The 9,211-nt window shown below is 36.4% G+C and overlaps 1 pseudogene; it reads left to right on the top strand.

Moving 5' to 3' along the window:
* The first annotated feature begins 624 nt into the window (after window positions 1-624).
* LOC114200481 (E3 ubiquitin-protein ligase TRIM39 pseudogene) lies at window positions 625-2,865 on the top strand (annotated as a pseudogene).
* The last annotated feature ends 6,346 nt before the right edge of the window (window positions 2,866-9,211 follow it).

Below are 9,211 nucleotides of genomic sequence, written 5' to 3'. Positions count from 1 at the left end.
CTTTAAACCATTATTTTCCAGGACACCTGGGTGGCTCAGTTAAGCATCTACCTTCAGCTCAGGTCATGATCCCAGGCTCCTGGGATTGAGTCCCACATCATTCTCCCTGCTCCTGTTTCTCCCTTTGCCTCTGCCTCTCTCTCTCCCTTGGTCTCTCATGAATAAATAAAGAAAATCTTTAAAAGATAAACTATTATTTTCCAAATATGTAACTTAAATCCAACCATTGTCTTTTTTCTTTTTTTTTACACAAATGATTTACATGTGTAAACATTAGAAAGTCTACTTAACAACTCCTAACCAACTTCTCACAAGGATTTGTCACTGTTTTGCTTTTCAGGAAAGCTTCATGAAGAACTTGGTAAGTAATATTTCTCTGTCAGAATAGAAATCTAAATATATGTCAAAGCAAATTCTCACTACATCCTATTCTTTCAGAAAGGATAAAACTCATGGGAGAAGAAGGTGAGTAATGAAAAGGGCCCCCACTTCAAGCCCTGACTCATGCACCTGCATTTTGACCACTCATCACTTTCTTCCTTTACTCACTGCTAAATCTTGATTTTGAAACTATAATTTTCTTTTCCTTTTTCTTTATTTTAGGGTTGAAACTTGCTCGAAGATATGCAGGTAACTAGGGACTGAAATATTTGGATATTGATTCTTATTTTTAGCCAGCACACTGGGCCACCAGAGATGGGAACCTGTAACACACTGACAAACTCACACAGAATACATACACACTTTTATTTTTTCTCCAAAACTTCCATTTTATCCTGTTTATTGTTGAGTAGTTTATAGCTATAGCTCCTTATATATCACAAATGATGCTGCTCTCTGAGATTCATTGATGGAGGGAAGCAGAATATTATAACCCAAAATGATACCATCAACATGCTTTTCAGAACCAGAAATGAGTTGAGGGATGGTTATAGGGGGTAACTGACAGGAAATGGGGTAAATGTAGGCTGCCCCTCATCTACTTTAGGATAGAGGCTAATGATACAATGACACTAATTGCCTATGGATCACAATCAGTGTTCCTTCATTTGATTTGTCAAATTTATGACCTTTGTTTAATATTAGGAACAATAGCAATTTGTGTTACATGTTACAAGTTCCTGTTAATTAGTTCAAATGAAGTATCTTCATTTAATTCTCACACATATGCTATGAGGAAGAAAAGTCAGGTATCAATACACTGTTTTATAAAAAATTATACAATGAGTACTGATAGGAGATTTCTCCAGTTTATATAACTAATTGACATAATATTCACATTCATTAGACAACTTTACAAGCACGTTTACTAGTTGAAAAAAAATACAGTCCATATATCAGATATTACTTTGAAAAAATACCCATGAGCAAGTGAGTTGAAGTGGCTTTAATCTTTAATCTTTAATCTTCTATATATAATGTTAACCTATAGGAGTTTTTAGTTATTTTTATATCACTTTAATGCTAGTGGAATTTTCTTTGGGGTTATACTAACACAAGTAAAATTTAGTTTTACCTACAACTATTACTTCATAAGAGAAATACTTATAGCCTATATTAACAGAATCTTGTGTAATTAGGTAGATATCCATTTCATTTTTATCTCAGGTTTGTGTGTTTATACGTTTCCAACACCTTAAAATTATATTTTGATTCATAAATCTATGAAAATTTGTACCTATATAAAGTCGTTAGAGAAAAATTAATTCAGTAAATCTAGTTAAAGTTCATTAGATAATAAAGAGTTCATTAGAACAGAGTTTAAATTGTCAGAACATTCAGATTTAAAGTAAATATATATAAATATTTTTCAGTAATTCAAAATTGAATTAGATAGATATGGACTTGAACCCAAACATTGATGGATATTAGTAATAATATTTGGACAAAATTCTCTAAATCTTTGTTGTCTCAACTAAAAATAAAAACCTTTCTCCATTTTATTGCTTTGTTATGAAAATTAAATATTTATAAATGTGTTTCAAATAGCACTAGGCACATAATAAGTGTTCAATGTAATATTGGCATTTGAAAAAAATATTTTGACTAGAAAAAAATCTGTATGTTTAAGTATTCTTTTTTTCCCCATTCTGAGCAAATGCTCAATATCAAGTTCTCAAGTGTGTGAGTTGATAAATAGAAGTGATATAAAAAAAATGACCCGAGTGAAAGGAGCAACTTCATTTGAGGAAAGCTAGAGAAAGATCCTAGAGAGAAGAAGGGCACTTGTACATTGTGTTAATTATTGTGGATTATTATTGATCACAGCCAAGACTGACAACATGTTCTTCCATAGAAAATGTTACCCTGGATCCAGAGACAGCTCACCGATATCTCCGAGTTGCTGAGGACAATAAAAGTGTGAAAGGAGGTGATACCTTGCAAGAACTGCCCGAAAGTAGGCAGCGGTTTGAAAACCTAGTCTGTGTATTAGGTCAGCAATTTTTTTCCAAAGGTAGACACTACTGGGAAGTGAATGTGAAAAAGAAAGAAAAATGGACTCTGGGCATTTGTAAACATTCTATCCGCAGACAAGGAGAAATCATCGTGTCCCCAGAAACTGGGTTCTGGACACTGTGTTTGAATAGAAGTAAGGACTACCAAGCTCTTGCAAATCCACGGATAACACTCCACCTTGAGGAATCTCCTGAGATTATTGGAATCTTCCTGGACTATGAGGCTGGGAGGGTGTCCTTTTATAACGTGACCAACCTGACTCACATCTACACCTACAAAGAGTGCTTCACTGAGGCCTTGAGACCATACTTTTATCCTGGCCCCCTCTACAATGGTCAAAATGAACACCCTCTGACCATCCTGTCATTAAGGTACATAAACAAGCCAGGAAGAAGATGTTCTGTGTGACTGAGGAAGAAATGCCTTATGCTAAATTTGCTGAAACTTGAAAGAGATATAGATAGATATAGATGATATAGATATGGATATAATATCTATCTATATAGATAGATATTATATATATAGATTTGTATATATAGAACATTTGTATATATAGAATATCTAATATCTGTAAATAAACATATAATATTGGTATAAATCTACATATATTAGAAAGATTAGAATGCTGGATTTCTTCTTTCAAATAAATCTAAACATCATTTTGATGTTATAAATTATATCTTTTTATCATTTCAGTCCCAAGTATGTACTTTTGTTAATGGACAAGAATAATTTGATTTGAATTGCATGCTGTAGAATTTACTTGATGACGTTCAAACCTACAGAACATAAATGAAATATCCAAAAGATGTATCTACTTATGCAAGTGGTGAAGGGAAATTAAATCAATTCAAGACAACATGAAGTGCAGTAAGAGTGGGCCTGGGTGAGAAAGTAGAAGACACATGGGGCACAGATGAAGTTGGGGCAGAATGGTTTTAAATGAGGTTGCAGAGGTAAGTAGCTGAAGCAACATGACAGGCTGAGCTGAAATGGATTTTTTTGTGCCACTAACAGACCATTGGGCATATTATAATAAAATATTTAATATATAAGTAAAAATGGTAAAATGAAATCCTTGAACAAAATAATAATAATAATAAGTGAACTATTCCAAACGAATACCAAATCCACCATCATAGGCTATTTTAAAGGAAGGCCTAAATCTGGTTACAAGAATCTACCTGTTCATGGGCATGGGATATTTAATGAAGTCAAGAGAGTGTATGGAGGTTTTAAGAAAGCTCTGTAGGTGTGTTCTGAGTTACTGTCCCAGAAAATTGGAAGATGTTATGCTTGCCTGCCCCTCACTTAAAACATATGGGAAAAAAATGAAGAGGTTAGTCAGTCCGTTTTATGAAATCTAAAGAACACAGTGGACTTATGTTTGCCTTCTCCCTGGGATGTTGAGAGTGAGAGAAGGGCCACTGGCTACTCTGTAGTGTGATGGAGGAGTGCTGTATTATACAGTAAGAGCTTTTCTGGGTGAAGATTTCATGTTTCCTGAAGGTTAGAATATGGCCCATGAGAAAGAACTCCTCTGGGATGCTGTCTCCTTAAGAGAATACATGTTAGTGAAAATTAGATCATGTGCTATAGGATGCCTAGTGGCTGAGAAAGGAATCTTGACAAGCCAAAATACAGACATATTTTGCCTCCTCAAGTTAACAGCAGGAAAATGGTCCCCAGCTATTTCAGGGCCTTTGAAAAACTAATGAGGGAAAAATGAGCTTGAAATGCCTTCTAAACATAGCTCATGACAATGATCAAGTAAAAACTCTCCTTTACAAAAAATAATAAAATAAAGAGTAATAATGATAAATATATGTTGCTCATCACAACAATAATTAAGTAAAAATGTTCTTATTCCTGTTACCTCTAATATCCCTTCACTCAGACACTCCACAGTCCCCAAAAATGTATGTTTTCCCTTATTGCAGTGAGAAATATACCCGACTCATTCAATTATGGGTGTTTTATGGGTAGCCTTTAGCTAGAGGGCAGAGATAAATGCTAAGGAGAAGTGGCTTCTAATATATTGAATTGTCTTTCCTCTAATATTAAACTGTCTTGTAGAATACGATTTAGAAAATGTGGAAAAATTAGGACAAGGGGGAAATTCATGGCGAAAATAATTTGCCAAAATTAATTATTCCAGTTACACAAGACACAACACAAGCTCATTTTGCTGAGATGCCTGAAACTCTGCTTTAATTGAAACTAAGAAAATCAGGAGGAGTTAAATGGGAGAGGAGTAGGGGAACCCTAAGCTTGCCTCATCCCTCAAACACAGCTAGATAAATATCAAATCATTCTAAATACACATTAAATTGATCTGAGGACTGAGAGAACAAACCTCATATCTAAATGGAGAAAAATATCCACCTCATGAAAAGTAGGAGCTGAGGAGAGTTGATTTGAGGGAGACAAGAATTGTGGGAGCTACAGAAGGGAGGAAGCCCTGATCACAGAGAGGAGTGAGAGAGGGAGAGAGAGAGTGAAAGCAGCAGGCAGGGGATTACACAAGAAAAATTCGTGTCCAAAACCATTGACTTGGAAAAGGAGAGGAGCTGACTACTGTGAGTTATTATAACAGCAGAGTGCAAAGTCTAGTTTTAAAGGTCTGTGCCATCACCAGGGTCATGCTTGCAGGCTTAGCAGTGCTCCTGTGGGGAAGGAAGGTGGAGACCCAGGAGTGGGCATCTTGGTCTGAGGATCCCCTAGGTCACACAGGGAGAAGCAGTTCCCCTTCTTGGAGTGCATTTGGGAGTGGTGGCATGGCCTCTCCAGGGACAAAATAACTGGTGGGGCCAACATGATGCCCTTTTCCATTAGCATAGGAACAGAGATTCCGGCTGAAGGCTGCAAACATTGGTGCCAGCATTTTGCTGTGTTTCACAATAAACTCCAAACCACTGTGCAGTCATGTGACATGTCTGGAACAAATCTGCAAATGGCAAAATTACAGTGAGACCCTAACTCAGAGGATCAGCATGGATTCATCCTACAGGGTCTGTTAATTTGGAGTTTTGAAACCCAGCCACATACCTGAGATAAAGCACAGGGGTAATGCGTTGCCTGGCAGGTAGACAGCTCAGACAGAGAGTGAAGGCAAGGATTTGACAAAGCTGGTGACAAAAGAGGGGTCATTGTTTGCTCTCCTGTGAGGGCTTCCTGAAGAGTGATGCGAACTTGCTGCTCCAGAGATGAGAGAGCAGTCACACAATTTCCCCCCATGCCTATCAGAACTAATCACTTCAGGGAGCAACACAGTACCCCCTGGTGGAGACTGGAATGACATACAACATGGCCCACCTCTTGTGCCCTGCAGGTGCATCATTACTAGGACATATATGCCTGAGAATCAGTGCAGCAGACCCCTCCCCCAGAAGAGCAGCACAATCTCCTTACACACACTAAGTCTACTGATCATAGATTGCTGCATAGCTTACGCTCTAGGGGAAATAGGTTTTTTGTTTGTTTGGTTTTGTTTTGTTTTTTATCTAGCTTCCTTAAAAAGCAGAACAAAACACAGCTAGTTAAAATTTGACACACAGTGGAAGAAGCGGTCCAAATATCTCCAACTGCAGGGAATAAGAAATTGCAGAGGACTCACCTGATGGTAGGAACAGACAAAACACAACAGCAGACTGCATAAAGGACTCCTCCCCCACCTTTTTTTGATTTCTTCTTAATATAACCATTACTCTCAGGAGTGGGAATATAACTGGCTTTCATAACAATCACACACACACACACACACACACACACACACACACACACACACAAAACAGTGACCTAGACAAAATGACAAGATGGAGGAATTCACCCTCATAGAAAAAACAGGAAGAAGTAACAGCCAGGAATTTTATCAATACAGATATAAGTAAGGTGTCTGAAACAGAATTTTAGACAAGAATTATTAAGGATATGAGCTGGGCTTGAAAAAAGCATAGAAGACAACAGAGAATCGCTTATTACAGAGAAAAATTTAAATTTAAAAATCAGTCAAACCAAAAATAAAAAAAGCTGTAACTGAAATGCAAACCCGAATGGTTTACATGTAAATGCGGATGGATGAAGCAGAGGAACGAATCAGTGATACAGCAAACTAAGGGAAATAATAATTAGAGCAGAAATAAATGACACAGAAACAAAGAAAGTAGAAACAGATCAATGAAACTGAAGAGGTATTTCTTTGGCAGAATTGATAAAATTTATAAACCCGTAGCCAGACCTTTCAAAAAGTAAAGAGAAAGGACCCAAGTAAATAAAATCAGAAATGAAAGGGGAGAGATCACAGCCGACACCACAAAAATACAAAAAGCTATAAGAGAATGTTATGACAATTTATATACCAACAAACTGGGCAATCTAGAAGAAATGGACAAATTCCAAGAAAGATATAAACTACCAAAACTGAAACAGGAAGAAATACAAAATTTGAACAGACCCATAACCAGCAAAGAAATTGAATCAGTCATCAAAAATCTCCCAAAAACAAAAGCCCAGGGCCAGATAGCTTTCTGGGGAATTCTTCCAGACATTTAAAGAGTAAATACCTGTTCTTCTCATATTAAAAAAAAAAAATAGAAATAGAAGGAAAACATCAAGTTCATTTTACAAATCCAGCATTACCTTGTTTCCAAAACCAAACAAAAACCCCACTAAAAAAGATAATTGTAGTCTAACATGCCTGATAAACATGAATGCAAAAATTCTTAACAACATACTAGCAAATCAAATCCAACAGCACATTAAAATAATTATTCACTACAATTATGTGGGATTTATTCCTGAGTTTCAGGGGTGTTTCAATACTCACAAATTAATCAACATGATGCACAGCATTGATAAAAGAAAGGGTAAGAACCATATGATCTTCTCAATAGATGCAGATAAAGCATTTGAAAAAATACAGCATCTATTATTAATAAAAAAGTAGGTATAAATGGAACATAGTCAACACCATAAAGGCCATGTACAAAAGACCCAGAGATAATAACATCCTCAATGGGGAAAAACTGAGAGAGTCAGGAACAAGACTATTTAATATAGTACTAGATGTCAGCCTCAGCAATTAGACATCAAAAGAAATAAAAGAGATCCTATGGGATGACTGGGTGGCTCAATCAGTTAAGCCTCTGCCTTCGGCTTAGGTCATGATCCCAGGGTCCTGGGATCAAGTCCCACATTGGGCTCCCTGCTCAGCAGGGAGCCTGCCTCTCCCTCTGCCTGCTCAGCCTGCTGCTCCCTCTGCTTATACTCTCTCTCTCTCTCTCTGACAAATAAATAAATAAAACTTTAAAACAAAAGAAAAATAAATAAAAGGAATCTTAATTGGCAAGGAAGAAATGAAACTCACTATTTGCAGGAATGATACTTCATGTAGAAAACCTGAAAGTCTCCAAATATCATTACATCTAATATATGAATTCAGCAATGTCACAAATATAAAATCAATGGACAGAAATCTGTTACATTTGTATACACCAAAAATGAAACAGCAGAAAAGAAATCAGTAAATAGATACCATTTACAATTGCATCAAAAAACATAAGATACTTAGGAATAAACTTAACCAGAGAAGTAAAAGATTTGTACTCTGAAAATTATAGAATGTATAAGAAAGAAACTGAAAATGACACAAAGAAATTGAAAAACATGCCATGCTCATGGACTGGAAGCAAAATATTGGTAAAGTGTCTACACTACCTAAAGCAATCTACACATTTAATGAAATCACTATCAAAATACCACCAACGGTTTTCACAGAGCTAGAACAAACATTCCTAAAATTGTATGGAACCAAAAAAGCCTAAAACCCATAGCAATCTTGCAAAATAAAAGCAAATCTGAGGGTATGATTGCAGACTTTAAGCTTTATTTCAAAGCTGTAGTCATCAAGACAATATGGTCCTGGCACAAAAATAGACACATTGTTCAATGTAACAGAATGAACAACCTAGAAATGGACCCACCATTATACAGTCAACTAATCTTGGACAGAGCAGGAAAGAATATCTAATGGAAAAAAAAAAAAAGGCAGATTCCTCTACAAATGGTGTTGGGAAAACTGGAAGAATGAAACTGGACCACTTTTTACACCATAGACAAAATAAACTCAAAATGCATTAAAGATCAAAAGGAGAGCGATGGAACCATCAAATCCTAGAGAAGAACAGAGGCAGCAAACTTTTTGACCTCAGACATAGCATCTTCTCACTAGACACATTGCCAGAGTCAACGGAAACAAAGGCAAAGAAATGAACTATTGGGACTTCTTCAGGATAAAACTACACAATGAAGGAAACAATCAATAAAACTAAAGTCATCCTTCGGAACGGGAGAAGATATTTGAGAATGATATATGTGAGGGCACCTGGGTGGCTCAGTTGGTTAAGCGACTGCCTTCGGCTCAGGCCATGATCCTGGAGTCCCGGGATCGAGTCCCACATCGGGCTCCCTGTTCAGCAGGGAGTCTGCTTCTCCCTCTGACCCTCTTCCCTCTCATGCTCTCTATCTTTCATTTTCTCTCTCTCAAACAAATAAATAAAATATTTTAAAAAAGAGAGAATGATATATGTGATAAAGGAATGGTACCTAAAATTTGTAAATAACTTATCAACTCAACACCCCAAAACCAAATAATCCAGTTAAGAAATGGGCAGAAAACATGAACATTATTTTTCCTCAAAAAGAAACACATATATATGGTTAACAGGTATATGAAAAAATGTGCAACATCATTCAT

Source organism: Eumetopias jubatus, unplaced genomic scaffold (genome assembly GCF_037043125.1).
Source record: "Eumetopias jubatus isolate StellerSeaLion01/CBP00866 unplaced genomic scaffold, mEumJub1_p1.0 scaffold_5, whole genome shotgun sequence".
NCBI lineage: Eukaryota > Metazoa > Chordata > Mammalia > Carnivora > Otariidae > Eumetopias > Eumetopias jubatus.
The sequence above is the reverse complement of the archived record's forward strand: the minus strand, read 5'-3'. Positions and strand labels throughout refer to the sequence as shown.